This window comes from Gossypium hirsutum, chromosome D04 (genome assembly GCF_007990345.1).
Source record: "Gossypium hirsutum isolate 1008001.06 chromosome D04, Gossypium_hirsutum_v2.1, whole genome shotgun sequence".
Taxonomy (NCBI): domain Eukaryota; kingdom Viridiplantae; phylum Streptophyta; class Magnoliopsida; order Malvales; family Malvaceae; genus Gossypium; species Gossypium hirsutum.
The window spans coordinates 38069483-38091699 of NC_053440.1; the positions used below are offsets into that span (position 1 = coordinate 38069483).

The window sequence follows — 22217 nt, forward strand, 5'->3', positions numbered from 1 at the left end:
TGTCGGTACAATCAGATGTATCTCTACCTCTACCCTTCCCACAAAGATTTAGGAAGATTAACATTCCTTTAGTAGATACTTTGGTACAAATTTTGAGTTATGGGAAATTTATGAAAGACCTCTTGTCCAAGAAAAAGAAGCTCACTGATATTGAAACTATTGGACTCACAGAAGGCTGTTGCTCTGTTTTGACAAACAGATTGCCCCCTAAATTGAAAGATCCTGGGAGCTTTACCATCCTATGTTCAATTTCCAATCACTATTTGGGTAAGGCCTTATGCGACTTGGGAGCTAGCGTTAACCAAATGCCACTATCTACTTTTATAAAGTTTGGAATTGGTCGCATGAAATCTACTGCAGGGACATTATAACTAGCCGATCGATCCTTGGCTCAACCTGAAGGGAAAATAAAAGACGTCTTAGTTCGCATGGATAAATTTTTTTTCTGGCTGATTTTACATACTTGACTGTGAGGTAGACAAGGAGGTTCCCATAATCTTGGACAACCATTTTAAGCCATCAGCCGAACTCTTATTGATGTTTATAAAGGTGAGCTTACCATGCGACTTAATGATGAGCAAGTCACCTTTAGTGTTTTTGAATCTATTCAAGGCAAGGACAAAAAAGAATGCCATATTATTTATGTGCTAGATGATCTAATTGAGGAAGAGTTCAATGACCAAAGCACAATACTTTCTGAAGAGTTTGCAATGACATCTGATGTCGAATCGTTAGACGATTGTGATAGAATGGTGGAAGCTAATAATCTTGAACTCAAGCATGGATGGCAGATTGAATCCTTAAACCTAGCCAACTGAACAAACCTAAATTTCAAACCATCTATTGAAAAAGCTCTTAATTTGGAATTGAATCCACTACCTGCTCATCTTAAATATGTCTTTCTAGGTGATCACAATACTCTCCCAGTTATTGTTTTCACATTACTAGATGTACCTCAAGAAGAGAAATTAGTCCATATTCTCAAGCAACATAAATGAGCTATTGCTTGGAGCATTGCCGATATTCAAGGTATTAGTCCTTTTTGCATGCACAAGATCAAGTTGGAAGATGAAGGCAAGCAATCAATTGAAAAACAAAGAACATTAAACGAGAAGATGAATGAAGTTTTTAAGAAGGAAATCATAAAATGGCTTGACGTTGGAATTATTTACCTGATTTTTGATAGCAATTGGGTAAGTCTAGTGCAGTGCGTACCTAAAAAGAGTGGCATCACCGTGGTTTGCAACGATAAGGATGAATTAATTCTTATATGCATTTCCACGGGATGGCGAGTTTGTATGGATTATCACAAATTGAATGCGGCCATAAAGAAGGATCATTTCCCGCTTCCTTTCATCAACCAAATACTGATTGTCTTGCTAGAAAGGCCTATTATTGCTTTTTAGATCACTATTCTGAGTACAATCAAATTGCTATTGCACTAGAGGATCAGGAGAAAACAACCTTCACCTTCTCTTTTGGTATTTTCGCTTTTCGTCGTATGCCTTTTGGTTTTTACAATGCACCAGCCACATTTCAAAGGTGCATGATGGCAATATTCTCAGATATGATTGAAGACTCTTTAGAGGTTTTTATGGATGATTTCTCAGTCTATGGGAATGATTTTGATCATTGCGCTGAAAATTTGGATAAAGTACTGAAGTGATGTGAGGATACACATCTTGTTTTGAATTGGGAAAAATGTCATTTCATGGTAACTGAAGGTATTGTGTTAGGACACCGCCTCTCTAGTCAAGGCATTCAAGTAGACAAAGCTAAGGTGGAAATCAATGAGAAATTTCCTCCACCAAAAAACGTGAGGGGTATTCGCAGATTTTTAGGACATGTGAGGTTTTATCGCAGGTTTATTAAAGATTTTTTGAAAATTGCAAAGCCCTTATGCTCATTGCTAGAATAGAATAAAAATTTCTTCTTTGACAACACATGTCTGGATGCCTTTATTCAGTTAAAAAAGAAGCTAGTGAATGCACCGATTGTCATTGCACCTGATTGGTCTCAATATTTTGAAGTTATGTGTGATGCAAGTGACTTTGCTGTGGGTGCAGTACAAGGACAAATAAAGGGAAAAATATTTCATGTAATCTATTATGCTAGCAAAACTTTTACAGAGGCTCAACTCAATTATACCACCATAGAGGAAGAATTGTTAGCTGTAGTCTTCGCTTTCGATGAGTTTTGTTCCTATCTTGTTGGTGCAAAGGTTACGGTATTCACTGATCACTCGGCATTGAGATATCTCTTTGCGAAAAAGAATGCCAAACCAAGACTGATACGCTGGATATTACTGTTGTAAGAATTTGACATCGAGAGAAAAGACCGTAAGGGTTCAGAGAATCAAGTTGCAGACCATCTGTCTCGATTGGAAGTTAGCAGCAAAGGCGAAAACATACTTTAATTTGTTGATGCATTCCCAGATGAGTAGTTATTTGCTATAGATGTAACCCCTTGGTATACAGATTTTGTTAATTATCTAGTGTGTGAAAAACTCCTATTGGGTGTCACAAGCCATAAAATTTTTTTTTGTGACGTTGTGAAGTATCATTGGAATGAGCCGTACTTATTTAAGGTATGTAATGACAACATCATTTGACATTGTGTTCTGGAAAAGGAGATGCTTTCAATCCTAAAGCATTGTCATGATGCTCCTTATGGAGGTCATTTCGGTGGTATGAGAACTGCTTCTAAAGTTCTCAAATCAGGATTCTATTGACCGACATTATTAAAAGATGCCCACAATTTTGTGAATCAAAGCGATAGGTGTCAGTGCATCAGTTTTATATCCTGACGCAATGAAATGTTGCAGCAGCTAATTATGGAGGTTGAATTATTTGATGTTTGGGGTAATTATTTTATGGGACTGTTTTTGAGTTCATTTGGAAATCTTTATATATTAGTAGCTGTTGACTACGTCTCAAAGTGGGTGGAAGCTGTTGTAGTCTCAAAGGATGATGCGAAGGTAGTGCTAAAATTTTTTCACAAGCATATACTCACCCGCTTTGGTACACCAAAGGCATTGATTAGTGATCAGGGTACATACTTTTATTGCAACCAAGTGGTGACCGCACTGAAGAGATATTGAGTTAATCATAGAATGACTACTACTTATTATCCGTAAACCAATAAACAAGCCGAAGTTTTGAATTGACAAATTAAGAACATTCTTGAGAATGTTGTAAACCCTTTGAGGAAAGATTGGTCTTGCCGATTGGATGATTGGTCTTGCCGATTGGATGACGCTTTATGGGCATTGCAGACAGCATACAAAACTCCATTAGGGATGTCACCGTGTCAATTGGTTTTTGGGAAAGCATGTTACTTGCCAGTCGAACTGGAGCACAAAGCAATTTGGGCAATTAAGCATGTGAACATGGACTATGAAGTGGTTGGAAAGAAAAGACTGTTGGATATCACTGAACTAGAGGAGATTAGGAGAAATGCTTATGAAAATGTTGCCATTTAAAAGGAAAAAACCTAACGATGGCATGACAAGATTATTTTACAGCGACAATTTATCGCGGGTCAACAGGTTTTATTATTCAATTCACGACTCAAATTGCACCTAGGTAAATTGCGTTCACGTTGGTCTGGACCTTTTGAAGTTGTCGATGTATTTTCTCATGGTGCAGTCACAATTCGAGATTTACGTGATGGACACCAATTCAAAGTAAATGGACAGAGGCTAAAATACTATTTTGGCAATAGTGATCAAAAGCAGGTAGAGACCATTAAATTGGTTGAAAAGTTTTAATTTTTTAATTACTACTCCTAGATTTTAGTTTATTTTATTTATGTTTTGTTAAAGTTTTTTTCCTTCCTTTTTGCAGAATAATTAGGTACCATTATCGACGTATTGAATTCTTACTGTCAGCGCATTCCATACGTCTGAACTACCATTTATAGCTCATCAGAATTCAGAGAAATCAAATTCCACCATTGGATTAAAACTCACTTAGCCATTTGATCCTTCTAAGTTGGCACAATTTCTATTCGACACAACTCTTCCCGCCAGCCCTATATCTCTCCATAAAACTACATGCCTCTCCATTTTCCTCTTTTACCCACTATAAATTCTCTCCCACTGTACTGACTGTAATGCATTCAAGCAGCCATTTTTATTTCTTTTCTCTTCTCAAAATAATATCTTTTCATTTTTAAACCATTCTCCCTCAACAAAAGATAGCCAAAACAAGAGGCTCGATCAAGAAAGCCACAAAATCTGCTAGAGAACATGCGTCATCTACTACCACAGTCCGTGAATTGGAATCCCCCAAGCCAGATCAGACAAAGGAGCCAGTAATCTTTTTGAATAAAGGGACAAATGAATGATTTCATGACAACATATTGAAGCAGAATTTCCATCCCAAGTAGGGCATTTCCCTTTCGCCACAGAAGACTTGGGTAAACAAGTCTCCAAGACCATCTCGAAGTTAAAATAGGAAACCTTTTGCACCTATCCTGGAAGCTACTCGCATTCACTGGTACGTGTGTTCTATGCTAATCTCTACGATAATGAATTAGAGTTCATTTTCGTTTGAGAAGGTTTAATACCATGGGACGCTAAAAACATCAACGAGCTGTACAACACTAAGGTAGATGTCGACGAACACTCCGAGTTTATTAATGACATCACAAATGAAAAATGAAACCTGGTGGTGAGAGACTTATGTGTCAAGGGAGCAGTGTGGACAAGTTCCCATCAAAAGAGCTATACGATGCACCGTCACTTCCTGAAGCTGCAAGGAAAAACTTGGTTTCACTTTGTCAACTGTAGACTCAAGCCCTCCACTCACAGCACCACAATCACCCTCGACAGAATGTGTCTGATACATTCTATCGTCAAGGGCAGAAAAATTGATGCGGGCGTAACACTTCACCAAGAAATAGTTGACTGCACTACAATGCAGCCTGGGATCTTAGTTTTCCCATCACCGGTGATGTTATTGGGCCAGCAATGAGGAATCGTGCCCCGTGATGGTGAGGAAATCTTGGAAAATAAGGGCCTAATCAATGAAGCCTCTATAGAAAGAATGACTCGAGGTAAGGACACGCCGATACTGAAGGAGGTGGAGACCAATAAGACAAGAAAAGGCAAAGCCAAAACCGACCTAAAAGGAACAAACTTGAATGCAGAGACAACATTATGGCATAAATTGAAGGATGTCCAAAAAATGGTAAATTCCATCAACAACAGGCAGATCAAGCTTGTCGCTACAGTAGAAGATATAGAGAGATCCCATAATTTGTTTTATGCTTATACCAGAGCCTAGAATAGTTCTATTGTAGCCACATTAGGCCAATTAAGCCCATCCCCACTATCGAAATTCCCTATGTTTCCACCAAGCATTCACAATTATGACCCCTCTTCCTTGAATTACGACTTAGAAGGCCGAGATAGACCGGTGGCATCCTCACTCATTGTGCAGGTCTTTGATACTGAGAAAGACGAGGAATTTAGGCACATTGAAGAATGCCTGCAAAAGATTGAGAGCTTGTTTGAGGATGGTATTTTTGCTAATCATGAGGACATTGTTGTTAAGAAGGAAGTTGCTGCTACAGAAAAGAAAGTTGTTACAGAAGAGGAAGTTGTTGCTGAAGAATCAAAAAGTTGTTGAAAATGAGAAAGAAGAAGAAGAAGAATATTCTGTTGAGAAGACTGTCACTGCACCCGAGTCTATGGGTACAAATATTGATAATTTGGAGCAAACTGGAGTGAGACCAGCGAAAGTTACTGAGGTAACCAATGAGGAGCAATGTAATTCATTGGCAATAGTAGTCTACACTAGACCACTCCAAGTGGCCTCTCTTACACAAACAGTAGCCGATGATACCGGGGCAGAGCCGGGTATTGAGGAGCAACTCGAAGATCGTGCAAAACCCAAAGAAATGAAAAGGAAGTGCTCCAAGGATAAAAAATGAAAGAAAGGGGAGAAGAAAATGAGGAGAAAGAAACATCATGCAGCCACATCGACGGTTGCGGATAATTGAGTTAGTTTATTTTAAGCTTTAGTTATAGTATTCATGCATTGCATGTAGCTGTAGGTTTTATTTTGATAAATATATATTGTCATTGCATTTTTATTGTCATTACATTTTCATGTTAGTGCATTGGGGACAATGTAAACTTTAAGTTTGGGGGAATGCACATGGGGCTTGGAAATGCACCCATATTTCAATTCTTTTTTCGAAAATGAAGCATGCAAGGTTTAATTATAGTTAATGAAAATTGTTCAAAAATTTTTGTTACATTCGATGCTTAATTCTTGAATCATGAAAATTATCAATGAATGAGTTGGATAAATTTGACAGAAGGTTGTAGCTTCAATTCTTTGATGAATGGATTAGGTTGCATTAGTAATGGATGACTGCAATCATTCCTTAAATCTTGAATGAATCTGCTTTTTACAACTACTTATATATGTATATATAGTTATAAAGTAGAGACACTCCAAAGTGGGTGTAGTATGGAATGTTAAAAAGGGAACACTCTAATACAAGCGTTAGAAAAATCAATATGGCCAAAGGCTATCGTTGCATGAATGTGTGTTGGCACAATTACGTACTCCCTGGGAGTTTGTTGCACCCCATCATTACTTCTCAAGAACAAGGGTACAGTAATGCAACGATATCCCTTATTCCAAAAAATATATGTACTTAGTATTGTACAATAAATGTTATAATGGTAGATAGAACTTAGGGCTTAAAGCATGATGCTAGCATTGATGAAGTTGCAACCTTATTCATTCATGCTTATGAATTGTCGATGCAATATTCTTTCATCTGAATGTGATTCATCCATTGGGAATTTAGAGGGTTCAAGTTGTTAGAATGATCATTTGCCTTAGTAAAATTTTTGTAGCCTTACTAGTTTCTGTTTTACTTAAGGACAAGTAAAAACTCAACTTTAGGGGTGTGATAGCACTAGAAAGAACATAGGTTTTTCCCTTACTTATTGATTAAATTATTCCCATTTAGTTATCCTTAGCATACATTTTAGCATTTTCAATTTAGTAAATTACATTTTATAGCTCAGTAAATCCTAGCCTATTTTATCCTTAATTTTTCTATCTTATTGCCTTAATGTCGTTGCATGAGTTAATCCCATATTGCGTCCAGAATTGTCGCCGCACCTAACAGTTGCATGCAATGTTGCTACATTAGTTAATTCCAGATCGCATCCAAAATTGTCGCCGCACTTGACAGCTGTCCGAATAAGAACAAAAACTGCATGAGCTATCTAGTCTGGTATAACCAACTTGTACGTACAAGGAAAAAATAATTTTTGGAAAAGACACCTGTATTGTGGAGGAAGACATAAAAGACACTGAAATTAATAGATAAAAGACTACCATCCATGTGGGATTGATATCCGACAGACTCGCATCTGGCCACTATACTTGTATTGATAGTGTACACTTGCACATTACTGCTGTGATGTTAACAGTCGATCACTGGGTATAGGGTGTTACCAAGTGGGCGAGCATGTGTTTCTTAAAGTATTGCCATAAAAGAAAGTCCTAAGGTTTGGGTGTAAAAGAAAGCTAAGCCTAAGGTTCATTGGTCCCTATGAAGTGATAGAAAGAATCGGTCCTGTAGCATATCGACTCAAGTTGCCTTGTGAACTTGATAAAATTCATGATGCGTTCTATGTGTTTATGCTAATGAAGTGTCGTTCAGGCCCATCCCATGTAGTAGCAACAGATGAAGTAGAATTGTGACCTGATTTGACTTATGAAAAAGAACCAATTATGATTTTGGTTTGCGAAGTGAAAGTCCTAAGAAACAAGAGAATTCCTTTAGTCAATGTGTTGTGGCGAAACCACAAGACTAGGGAAGCTTCTTGGGAAATTGAAGAATCAATGAAACAATAGTACCTTCAACTGTTTGAAGTTAAACATTTTGGGGACGAAATGTCTTAAGGGGCCTTGAAAGTAAGTGTTCGCCAATGTTTCAGTGAATTGAGGAGTTCACCAAAGGGGGAAATCACCAGAAAGTGTCTCAGCAAGGAGTTTGCCAATATGTTAGCATAACAGTATACGCCAAAAGACGCCGTAAGGGGGTTCGCCAGATTCATTAAATGTGTGTTCGCCAACGTGTTTGACGAGTTGGGGTTCGCCAGGTAAGTTGTGAACTTAGGGGCCACCAGTCTGTTTGGCGAACTGGGGTTCACAAGTTAAAGATTGAGTCAAAATCGAATTAGGAAATAAAGATATAGTGTATCTAGGAATACTTTACATGCAAGTAACGTATTTCCTAAGTCTAGTAGGGTATCCTAAGATTTTCAGGCAGTTAGGTCTATAAATATGACCCTTAATTCATGAGAATTCTCTCATTGAATATTTTTCCATCAAGTTTTTGTTTCTAAACCAACTTCATAACAATCAAGGTAAGTCTTTGTCCTGTTAGGTGATTGTCCAGAAAGCTAGGTTCGCTTACATGTGTAAATTCTATAAGTACGGTTTGTTTAAGTAATCTGTTTGTTTGTTTATATTGTGAACTCGTCAGACAATCCTCCAGTAAGGATAAAGGCAAAGCCAAGCTTTTTTAGTTTATTAGTTTTTTGGTGACTGATTTGGATCGTCATAAGTATGTTCACTATCATGATTTTCAGTCTAAATGTTTAAAGTTCATATCTTGTGTGCGTGTGAACTGTGATGGTTTTCAAGAACTTTGTTTTTAAACCAAGTTTTAAAAGTAAGGTTTTGACAAAACCTTGTTTTAAAAATACGTCTTATGCAAGCTCCTAAGCTAGCCAATGTTTTTAAGTATGTCTTAGGAATTGTTTTATAAATTGTGTTTTTATGAGCTTTTGTGTGAGCTTTTTATAAGTGTTTTCAAGCAAGCTCCTTATGCGAGATTTCTGTGATAAGTATGCTCCCTATACGAGCTCTCTGTGATAAGTCTCTGTGTGTGCTCCTTTGTGAGCCATGTTGAATATATTGGTATACCAAAGTATTGTGAGTGTTAAATTTATTAATGTAATATTTTGAAATAAAAAAAATATTGATTTATAACCGTGTAAATAAAAAAAATGTGGTAAGTAATTTGAATTTAATAAAATAATTTTAACTGTTGTACTTCAATTTTGAAATTTGAAAAATAAAAAAACTAAATTTCTATAAATAAAAGTACATTAAATAAATTTCAAATTTACGAAGAATACAAAAACTTGTGACATATTTTAATAAAGATAACTATTTTAAATTCTTTTTTTTTGTTGTTGTGAGAATATAGAATATTTAAAATGTAAATTATATTTAAAATAATAATAATAAATTATTTTTAATAATATTGAATAAATTATAAAATAGAAATATATAAATATTTATAAAAAAGTATACGAAATTATTTTTAATTTTAAAAAAATAAAAAATAATCGATTTTAACAATTATTGTAATAATTATATATACATCATGCAACCATATAGTTATATAATGGATGTAAAGTAATTATACGTACTAAATATTTTTGAAGGGTTAGTACTCTATTATTGTAATTTTAAAAGTGTTTTAAAAAATATATTTTTTAAAAGTATTGTGAAAAAGCATAGTTTGTTAATTTCAAGTGTTTTAAATTATTGACAAAAAATGTTACGAAAAGTTAAAATATAAATTAATTTAAATGATATTTAAATAATTTAATATCATGAATATGAAATATGAATTTCAACTATTTTAAAAATAATTAATATAAATTATTTGTAAAATTAATAATACATAAAATATTTGATAGCAATACAAATTCGTATTTTTAATATATTTATTTTTGGCTAATTATCAAATAAAATGCTATTAAATTTGAATTTTTTTTATCAGGAATGAAATTTGTGTGCTGAATTCAAACTCTTACAAAAAAGGGCTAAATTGGAACAAAAAAAAACAAAAAGCAAGAGGAGGGCTTGATTGAAAGTTTGAAGATTCAAAGATGATTGGATAAAGATTGAAGGGTTGAAGATTTTTTTTAAGTGACTGGATAAAGATTGAAGATTTTTGATATTGGTACAACTCTGTAATTAGTTTAAATTCTAGTTTAAATTTGATTTTTAAATTTTAAATTATTTAGTAATAATATTTAGAATTATTTAGTGATAATATTTAGTGATAATATTTAGAATTATTTAATGATAATATTTAAGAAAAATCTAGCTAAATTTTAACACTAAAAATACGTTTAAATACCTAAGGACTACAACCACACACTTTTGACTTTGGTTTTAATAAATTCTTTTCTTTTTTTTTTCTTTCCTTTCCAGCCTCAATTCCCATACTGTTTCATTCATTGTTTTACTTTCAACCTTTTTGGTTTAATTACCTTCCAAGGCCCTTTCCCTTTCCACTTTCCATAATTCCATTTAAATCATTTATTATGATTCTTTTCATAATTAACTAAACCCTTTTTAGCTTTAGCCTAGAAGTTGCTCCAACAAAAAAATCGTGAGATATGAACCCACTAAAAAAAAACTCTCTCAATTTGGTACTCACTATCTCTCCAATATATGGGATAGTACAAATGGTCCCTCAAAGTTGATCCAATTTCAACTCAAAAAGAGCGCATTAAGTTGGAATCATTTGGCATACAGTTGGGAAGTTGAATCGGCGGTGCTGTATTCAAAATCCTGCGAACAAATTGACGTGTTCAATTGGAAAAAGCTAGTTGGATTTCGTCAAGGGAGATAGTGATCGAATTTAAACGACCCACACGGTTGATGTTGTTAATTCGAGTTGGGCTTTTCAGATCGCAAGGCTGTCAAAGTCTTAAATTACAGGTACGTGCCACGTGGTTGGGAATTCGACAAGGGTTGATTTGCAGGTGATACCGGGATCGACTACGAAAGGAAGAGTTTACGGTTTGAAGGATCCTCGATTGCTATAATTAGCTTATCGATAGGAAGGGAAATTTTGTTTCAAGGATCGATTCAAGATTGGAGTACACCGAGGCTAAGGCTAAGCTTAAAAAATATTTTATTTATTTATTTATTTTATTTTCTTAAATTTATTTTTGCATTTTCGAATATGTTTTTATTTTATTTTATTTTTCGTATTTCCTTATTTTATTATCTTAATCAATTTAAAACCCCCATTTTTATTTTTTAGCATTCGAACGCACTGGTCGTGGGCACGTCTGTTACTGCGACAGCGATTCTGGTCACGAGTAAAGGCGAAATTAGACAACCGGTCCTTGTGGATTCGACCCTACTACTCTACATTTTAATTTACTGTTATTTTGTCATAGGAATTTATATTTGGTGATTTCAACACCCATCAATATTACAAAAAGTTGATATATAAAAAAAAATTCTCGTCCAAATACACTCTTTTAAAAAAGATAAATATACTAGATATACATGAAAGATAATGCTGATTTTCTTTAAATTTTATGGTCCTTAAAGTCAATAAAAAATAATATTAAAGAAATAATAATATTATTTTCCAATGTTTTTTTAATAAACTTTTAAATTACTTTTAGTAGACCAATTTGTGGAAAAGAAAAAAGACTGAAGTCGTCCAAAGTCCATAATGAAGCCATTTGTGAGGTTTTATATGAAATTATTCCTCTTTATAACAAGTCTTATAATATTATTTCATTTTTACCTTTAATAATAGTTTTTCATCTATAAGAATAACCATAAAATATAAGTATTCTATTTACAATATTAGTATTTTTTATAACAATCTCTTATATCAAAATTTAGAAAAATTCGTAATTGAAATAAAAATAATAAATTTCAATATATTATCTTAAGAAAAACTAAAAATTTAAATAAAAATTATTAATCATATTTTATTAAATAAAAATAATCTTGAAATTACTTTGAATTATTTTTGTAAATTTTATTAAAGGTATGGTACAAATCTAACTAATTATTGTTCTCATTAACATATTATTTAAATATAAAAATAAAAATATATATAACAATATTTAAAAATAAAATATAATCATTTAATTAAGTTATTTCACATAATTAATCATTTTCAAAATTAGTATTTTCATATAAATACATTTATATGTTGTAATTGAGATATACGTTACGGCTAAATTCTGAAGGTTACACTAGCTATTGAAATGACCTAGAGAAACTATTGGAATTTTAAAATGGTTTTTTTAAAATATTTGTTTATCTTACAAGAAAACTTAGCTTCTTATCTCTTTTTCACTAAAATTTACGAGTTTCAAAAATCGATTATTTTTAACATTTTCCTTGTAATGGTGACTATTTTTGAAAACTTAGTTGATTTCCAATTTATTTACTTTACAAAAATTTCATTTACATAATATTGCAGGGGAAAAGTGATATTCAACATAGTTTTAGTGGAAAACCAATATTTCATGCATAATTAAATCAAAATCCATTTATCAATAGCCTAAGATCAATTTAAACGTCATGCATGCCAAGTAAACCTCAAATTAAAAATCCCATGCCACAGTTCATATAAAATATTGCAGTTCTCAAATAATAGAAATTATAAATTTTAAGTCTAAAATAATTTTAATGAAAATAATCTGAGCTGAGACCTTCGAATGCCGAGTCCATGTCCTAACATTGCAGGTTATCTGTGAAGATTGAAATCAGAGGGAGTGAGCTTAAAGAGCTTAGTGTGAGTCTAAACACAAGAAAATCAGTGCAAAATAGTAGACAAGGCATACAAAATAAAAACTTTTCAGATCAACACATCAGTATAGCATTTCAGAATTCTCAGTTAGCTTGTACATGCTTATGAATGACAATGCAAATTTATTTTATCAGAAAAGATCCTAACCAACTCCGTTACACACCACATTAAAAGTTCCCTAGAACTCATCTATCCTTACACAACACATTGTGGATAAACCACCAGTAATTTGCAAATAAACTGACAATTAAAATTTGTGGGTAAACCACCATTATTTTTAGATAAAAAGTTTGCAGATACACTGCCAATAAGTTGTGGATGAACCACCAGTGTTTGTAGATTATTAAACTGCTAGTACTTCCTCCGTTCATATCATCCCACCCCATGCTATGTAATATGACATGCCTGTAACAGAACAGTGCAAAAATAGTAGACATGTTTAACATGGATTCAGTTCAACAGTAGTAGTAGACATGCTTAACATGCAATCAGTAAGACAAAAGCAGTAATAATAACATTTTATCAGAAATACAGTGACAGTAGGCATGAGTAATCTCCCAAATCGAACAAGCAATACAGTCTTCATTCAGTCTATAGGATCATAGATTTTAGGGTAGTCATAATATCAGGTATTCAATTGAATTTACTAAGCTTGGGAAACAGATTGTGATTTGTACGGGGATTAAATTAAACATATCACTAAATTCTGGGTAAAATTTCAAAGTAGAGGCCACATGATCGTGTGGAAAAGGGTACACGGTCGTGTGGCCAGGTCGTCTAACAACCAAATGCTGTGTGAAAAATGATAAATACCCTACAGTAAAGACATGAATGTGTGGCAGGCCATGTAACAGGATGAGGCCGTGTGATTCATGTAATTCCTTAAGATTTACTGGTGCACATGGCCGTGTGGTCCACACGCATGTGTGGCCCTAAAATTGCACACGATCACCACTGATTCACTTGGAAAAGACACACACCTTTCACCACGAGTTTGATTTGGAAAATACACACGAATTAACGGTTGATATCAAGATTTTGGCAAGATTATCAAATATTTGGCAAGATCCAAAAAAAAATGATTAAGTGAACTAAAAGATTAACGTTGGATATTCGTACAACAAAGTTACGAAATATAATCATTGAAATGAAGTGTACTTACCATCCTTCAAAAAAGATATCGAATGCTCCTTACGACGTTTCTAAATACTGATAGAAATTTGTCATAACGTTTCCTACATAAGAGTACGAGGGCCTAGTAAGCAAAGCTAGACACAGAGGACCTAAATTAACGTAGAGTCGCCACTAACCAATTAAGGCTAGGTTGGTTAGCCACCTATCGTCTAAAAGTCTAGAATTAATACTACAAAAAATCTTCAAAGTCTAGACTCGATCTCATCACCAAATTTCGAGTTTGAGAGTATGATTATGTGTGGGGAAGGTTATAACACCGCTACAACGCCTATCCGTGGATAGTCCTACGGGGTCTGAGGAGTTAGGTTTTTTTATTTAAGCATATTAATGTCTTAATATAGGCTAAAATCTTATGGAAATCTTAAATAAAAACTTTAAAGAAATTCCTCCGGTTTACTTGTAGCTTGATTAATATTTGTTCACCAAATTTATCTAATTTGAAACTTAAATTAGAGATTTTTACTTTTAATGAGAATCCTAAAGGATGCCTAAATAATTCTAGTAAAATACCTTCAATTCCTAAAATTAATTCTATTTTAGAATTCTAAAAAAAACAAAGAAATTACCAATAAATTAAGAGAAATATTAAAATCCATCTACAACTTATTTGATATTTTATTATTATTTTTTAAAAGATTTAATTAATAACGTTGAACCTATCAAGATCTTACGAAAGTATCCTATGCCGGGTTTATGATTTATCTTACTTTAAAATTCTTGATCTAAGGTTTAAATTCATCAAAATCCTAAAATAATATGTCTTAAATAACATTTATTAGCTTTCTTAAAAAGTTTCTAAAATAAAATACTTAGAAAGACCTACTCATGATTTACAATTCACCTTTAGTTTTAATCTTGGATAAAACCCTAAAGAATATTTACATATTAATTTAAGATTCTAAAGAGGAATCCTATACGAGATTTAAAATTAGTTTAAAACCCTAAAAAAATCCTACATATTATTTATATTTTTTCTAAGGTAAATGGTAGATAAGATCCTAAAGACTAACCTAAATCCAAATGTAAGAATTTCATTAAAATGTAAAAACCTTATGGTTTCATTACAATGTAACACCTATTTAACTAACTTCATGTCAACAATTATAGGATGGAAAAATAACCTAAAATTCCATCTTTTAAAACGAATAGTAATAAAATAGGAAAATTAATTAAATTGGCTAAAGTTAAGGAAAATTAAAAACTCTTTCAAAAATGAAAATAATAGAAAAGAAAACTTAAATAAATGAAATAAATAAGACATTGACATGATGATGATAATAATAACAATAATAAACCTTATTTATAATACAATAAAAGAATCAAAGTAACATAAATAAATAATATTAAAATGTATGTAAGGGGAATGTGTAAAAAAAACATAAATATAAATGGGCATGAAAATAAATAAAGACAAAATAAGAATAAATAAAAATTATACAAGTGTGAATAAATATAAAACATTAAAATAAAGTGTATAATTGACATTAAATATATAAGCTATAAATGCAAATGAAAGGGAAGATATAAGTGTAAATAATTTATTAAAGATGGAAACAAAATGAAATAGCTTGATTTTGGGACTAAAAGATAAAAAATGTGGAAGATAGAGAACTGATGTAGCAATTAATTTGTTTTTAATTTTAAAATTTCAGATTAAATCGAATATTTGAATAAACAAAAATGTTATGGGTGTAAATAGGCCAGAGAGTGAGGGTGGTGCTGCAAAAAACGGGGTATTTTGTAACACCACAAACTCGGTCTAAACGTTATGACCGAATCTGGCGATGTCACATTGTAACACCCCTTACCCGTATTCGACGCCGGAATAGGGTACGAGGCATTACTAGAAGACATACATTTGCATACGTATTAAACCGAGTTACAAAATTTCATCCGAATTAAAACTTTTAAATTATTAACGTGCTTTTATAATTCTTTACAACATATCCTTGAAATATTATATTCATAACAAATAGGGCCTACGAGACCCGATATTTACTCATGTAATTCAAAGCTTCATTTCCATTTCATTCAATTCACAATTTCTCATTTTCACAATTCAAATAAATTTCTCAATCCAATATATATATAAGGTCCCGCCTCGTCTTTGTGATCATGTCAATTCCAATCTTCACCAAGCTCACAATTTCTGATAATTCATCGTGATGTAGGATCTGTCTATCCTCTTATTCTATCACCCTCCTCAAGTCTGGAGATAAGCTACAATCTATGTCATCTTCAAAGTCATGAGATCCCTCTAAACACATGTCTCACTCAAAAGGAAATTTTGAGTCTGTAGCAGCGTCACTCATGACATTGATATCTGCGGACCCATAGTAGGTATCCGAGAATATACAAAAGAATGTATGAATAATATGAATGAATGGTTTGGCAAAAAAATCCAAAAAAAAATGAAAAAAACGTAAAGAATGAAAGAACATTTGCTCAAAGATGATTGCAATAATGTATTTCATTAAAATAATAATGTTCAGACGTGAGCCTATTTCACAAAGAAAACCTTATTGCTTCTAGGCTGAAAGCAACAAGTGTGTTCTGAACATTACTCTAACAGACTCTAAATACTTCAGGGGTTTCCTCCGCAGTCTCATTATTTAGAACACCTCTAAGGCAAATATCTAACAAGGACCCTTTAAATTGTGTCTGCATATATGGCATCGATGTGCAAATTTCTCACCACTTCTTCATACATTGCAGTCCCTCCATCCTCAATCATGATTGGGTAGCGGATTTCCTACGCTAGACGAGTCACCAAACTTGACAATACCCATGTTGATAAGTCTTTCAACTTGCTTCTTGAAGGCAATGCAATTCTCAATCGAGTGTCCCGTAACCCCAGCATGGTATTCACATTGTGTGTTCGCATTATACCATTCGGGATACGGAGGTTGTAGAGGCTTCACATGAAAAGGGGAAACAACATGTGCATCAAACAAATTTTGATACAGTTCCTTATACGGTACTGGGATTGGCGTAAACTGAAACTTCTCAGTCTTCATGACGGAATCTTGCCTCGATGAATTCTGTTGATTACCAACCACCTTTCTTGGCTGACTCACGGTAACCAATTTAGAGTAACCTGTGTTGTTCACCTCATTTTCTCTTCTATTTGAGACTGACCTCTTGTTACTCTCCTCTGTCTCAATTTTCCCGCTCCTTATAGCGCTCTCAATCATTTCACCATTCATGACTATGTCAGGAAAGCTTTTTGTGGCACTTCCTAACATATGTATGATGAAAGGTGCTTTCAGGGTGTTAATGAATAGCATGGTCATTTCCTTTTCCAGGAGTGGTGGCTGAACTTGGACTGCAACCTCCCTCCATCTCTGCGCGTACTGCCTAAAGCTTTCGCTCGGCTTCTTCTCCATGTTTTGAAGGGTAATTCTGTCAGGAGCCATGTCAGTCACATGACTATATTGTTTCATGAACGAATGTGCCAAGTCCCTCCATGAGCCAATCGTGGCACGACTCAACTGATTGTACCATTTAGATGCTGCCCCCGTAAGGCTGTCCTGGAAACAATGTATCAAAAGTTGGTCGTTGTTAACATATCCCGCCATTCGCCTGCAGAACATGGTGATATGAGCCTTTGGGCAAGTCATCCCATTGTACTTTTCGAATTCAGGCATCTTAAATTTATGAGGGAGTACTAGATCTGGCACTAAACTCAGCTTTTTTGCGTCGATGCCTCAATAACTTTTAGTAACTTCCATTGCCTTGAACTTCTCTTCGAGCCACTTGCATCTTTCTTCCAACTGTTTCGGTAACTCTTCCTTCATTCTTTCCTTCTCAACCACCTCATCAAAGTCAGGAATGGCAGAGTTAATAGGATTATTCTCAGGATTAAAACCCGACTTAGTTTGGCGATTCGAAATGCCAGCTCGAAATTGCTGAGGCGTGATGGTGACAGTAGATTTGCGCGGGTATTCAGCTTGAGTTCGCTCATGCGGAAGGGTGAAACCTGGAGGATAGAAAAGTTCATCATCATTTCCCTCATTGACATCTGCCATGGGGCCCTTTCCTTTGTCACTTCCCTTTGTTATCAGTCGGGTTAACTTTGCCACTATATCCTCTTGAGATTCTCGCATCTTCTCAGACATTTCTTGCTTCATCTTGTCTAACCGCTCCTGCATTTGTAGCTGAAGCCGGTCTTGCATCTCCTTCTGGTACTGTTCGAGCTTTTCTAATCTCTGATCCATATCTTTCATCTTTGCCCGAGTACCGTATCGGTGTTGGGTTGGTTGGTTAGTTTCCAGGTTAACTGAGCAATAATTTTAATTAATTAGGATCAATTAAAGGTTTTTAATGCATATGATGCAATGAAATGCAAATGCATGAAATGAATGCGAAAAGAGACGTTGATTCTTGGTTCAATTCTATTAGAACAACTTTACTAGAAAACAAATCTCTTTACATAAAGCAGATATATATACGATTTTGCCCTTATAGGCGGAGTCATTCGATCCTCTTCTTCATTCAAGCCTTAAGATAAATCTCACGAACTCTTCAAAAGGGATGTCTCTTCTATCTCCTTTTTACTTGATCTGGGCCGTGACTCGTTGCTCCTTTATTGTCGTGATACTCGTTGGCTTCCCTTAAAAAAGAGTTCAGCGGCTCTCGAATAATCTTCGTCAGCTTGAGTCTTGGGCAACAGAGTAATGGTTGTGTAGTCCTCCATTAAACTATCATCTTTCTCTTGTTGTGTTTTCTCGGAACATATTCGGGCAACCGTATTATTTTCCACTTTATCAAGAAACCCATTTCCTTATGACAACCTCTCTACTTGACAACCGAACGTGAATCAACACCTCTTTTTATGATGAAAATGTAATGCAATCATGATGTCATGCAATCAAAAAAAATAAAACCCAAGTCAGCATCACACCAAAAAGATATAAACAAACATAAAATAGCAAGAAATACCTAAACAGGAATCCCCTAGGGTTTTGGGATAGTTCTACCTAGGTCAAGTTCCTAAAGCTCACTATATGAGGTTTAGCTTTTAGAGTAAAGGTACCCGAACCAGCAGATTCCTCGATCCTCACCCATTATAGGCTCATATGGATCGAGTTCAGTTCAGGGGGACACATTTCCCTATGGCTGCACGGAGATGAAAATCTCACGAAGACATAGGTACGGATGTATCCCGGAAGCGGTCCACTACCCTGCACGGAGGTGAAAACCTCACGAAGGACTAGTTTCTCGCTCCCACTTAAAGGGTGAAATGCAAAATGCAAATGCAGAGTTGCCAACATACCAAAACTCAATGAATACGAAGGGAACTCATGAATTTTTTTAAAACACTTTTGATTTTCGACACAAAGACAAATATAATCAGTTTATGGCTCGACTCTCTAGGTCCCCAGCGGAGTCGCCAAGCTGTCGAAACCGTTTTTTGAAAACAAAAATTTTAGTTTTGACTTAAAAATAAAAACTGGAGTCGCCACCGACCCTTTATTAAGGTGTGATCGGCTCACCAAAAAAAACAATTCTGGTCTACAAAATTTGAGAAAACAGGTTCGGGAGTCAGTTACGCACGAGGAAGGGTTAGCACCCTCGTGACGCCCAAAAATCGGTACCAAATTTGATTATTTTATGTCTTGATGTCGAAAATTTGAAAAGATTTTAAATAGAAATTTTTAACCCGTGAATGGATCTAAAATGATAAAACATTCTCATTTCAAAGAAATAAAACACCACACCCAGTAAGTTAGGGCACAATATTTTTAAATCTTCAAAATACCCGAATATTGCCTTTGCTTTTGAAAATTCTTATTTCGAGAAGAAAATGTCATGACCAGTAAGTTAGGACCCAACATTCTGAATTCCCGAGAATAAGCTTTTATTTAAAATTTGTGAATTTGTTGCAAAACAAATACTTGGCTTTCTAAATTCATCGAAAAATAATCGCGATCCAGTAAGTTAGGACACGGTCTTTCACGAGAATCATGAATGCCAAATATTTTGGAATTTATAAAATAGGATGATTTTGGCAAAACCAAAACATGTTTCCCGAAAGGTATGTTAAAGTTAATGTATAGTGTGAAACAAAACTTTAATTTAAGACCAATACGAATAAATATTTACAAATATATATATAAGTACAATATACAAGTAAATTTGCAAATATGTGTACGCATATATTTAACACACATATACAAAGATACATATAAATAGATGAAATGGAATACGTTAATCAAAATCTAATAAAACTGCATGTATGTATTTGAAAATCATGAAAATAAAATAAACATAAAAGTATGTACCAGTATATATTTACAAAATAAGAATGTATATGTATATATTTACAAAAATAAAAAAAATGTATAAGTATACATGTACTGGTAAAACATGCAAATATGTATATGCATATTATAATACTTATATATATATAATGAGTACATAAATAATGGAATATATATATAGAATAATAAAATATTTATATATAATGATTCAAAAGTATAAAAAAATGTATATATATAAAAAATGCGTATTCCTGAATCACAAAATATAGGAAACACGTGTGGATTTAAAAATGTGTATATATACATTTAAATATATGTTTTAAAAAATGAAAAAAACAAATAAACAAATAAACCACGTGTATGTATATTTTTAAAAAAATGAAACTAAAATGTGTTAGTATATATACATATTAAGAAATGATTGCAGGTACAGAACGTATGCATGCATTTTATAAACGTTAGAAAAAATTATAAAAAATATATATATTATAAAATACATATAAATAATATAATAAATGATGCAACAATAGTGATAAAAAATGAAATTAAAATCAGACAGAGGACCGATTTGAAACGTGCGAATTACAGGAGGGGCCAAAATGGAAATAATCCGCCCCTCTAAAACACTGCGCCTCAATAGGGACTTATTTGAAAAAAAAATAAAACCCATGCCCAAAATCAAAAGAAATAAAAAGTTGATTTAAACATGCTTTTAAAAATCAGGGGACCAAATGCGCAAATTAACCATTCGGCCAGAACGCGCGGATCCTCCCCTCCTGGCCGGGTCACCGCGCGGTTCGCACCTGGCTAAAATGACGTCGTTTCATCTTGCTTTAAATAAGACAAAATTGAAAAAAAAAAGGAAAAAAATAAAATCATTTGTTCCCTTTTAAAAAAAACAGTGTGGCTCTGCTAGGGTTCTTTTATCCCATCCTTGCGCCGCCGTTCTTAGCCCACCGGCCGATTCAAATCCCTGCCATTCCGGCCCCGATTCAGGCGAAGCAGGCTCGGGTTTCAACGGCATATCCTTGAAGGTGATATTCCCTTTTTTTATTTTTTGTTTAATATACAAAAAATCGGAAAATAAATAAAGCAAACAAAGAAATAAAAGATCTAAGTCGAAATTCACCTCTTTTGATTTTATTTCATTGTTTTTTTCAATTTACAGTCCTCTCCCCCATTACATATTTTAATCGGCTTTTAAATAGCCGAAAATAACAATGAAAATAATAAAAATAGAAAATAGAAAATCCCTTCTTTTTCGTTATTTTGCTGTAGTCGTTGGCTGTTTGTTGCTGTAGGTTCGTGCGTGAGGTGCGCGGGGTGGTCGATTTCGAGACGTGCGGCGCCTGGGAACTGCTGGAGGCGGAGTAGCGGCTGTTGCGACGCTGAGGCGAATGCATCTAGGGTTTCGGTGTTTTGGGGTTTGGGTAATTGGGCCTAGGCTAGTAGTTTTGCTGTATTGGGCCATGTCCTGTTTTTGTGCGGGCTTGGGTTATTTTTGTTTGTTTTTATTATTTTAAAAGCCCGGGCAAAAGGGCTATTACAGTATATATATATAGGTGTTGTGTGATGAATTCCCTAATAAATATATGTGGTTGTTATGCAATCTATCCTTATAAATGTTATGTAAATGAACTCTTAGACAATGCATGTTAAAATGTTACGCGTTACTAAACACAAGACTCTAATATAATATATGTATATGGTTATTGTGGATGCATGATGGAATGTTTGGGTTGTGGATATTTCACTGATTCACTGAGTTCATTATATTTAAGTATAAACATATTCTTTGTTGATTGCCAATTTTAAAGTTAAATATAAAAAAATTTGACGATAGGTTTGATTCATTATAATTGAATAGAGCAAGAATAAAATAAAAAAATAGTAACTATTACATTGTTTTATTGGTTGTATGAAAAATATAAGTAATTAAATTACACTATTTGGTTGAATAAAATGATAGTAATGAATATATAAGGAATAAGTATAAATTGGATTATTGACATTGAGTTAAATAAATATATTTTATTTATATTTTTTTATAAAATTTTTAGACAAACTTAAATTAATCATATTCAATAAAAAATTTAGTACTATGCATTACAGTACTTTAATTATGAAGAT

At 33.7% G+C, this 22217-nt stretch overlaps 1 long non-coding RNA gene across 1 annotated transcript; it reads left to right on the plus strand.

Annotated features, from left to right (window-relative positions):
• The first annotated feature begins 20723 nt into the window (after positions 1-20723).
• Positions 20724-21765, plus strand: LOC121216178 (uncharacterized). Its single transcript, XR_005912253.1, has 2 exons — positions 20724-21121; positions 21389-21765. It is a non-coding gene; the product is annotated as an uncharacterized lncRNA (long non-coding RNA).
• Positions 21766-22217: the final 452 nt, after the last annotated feature.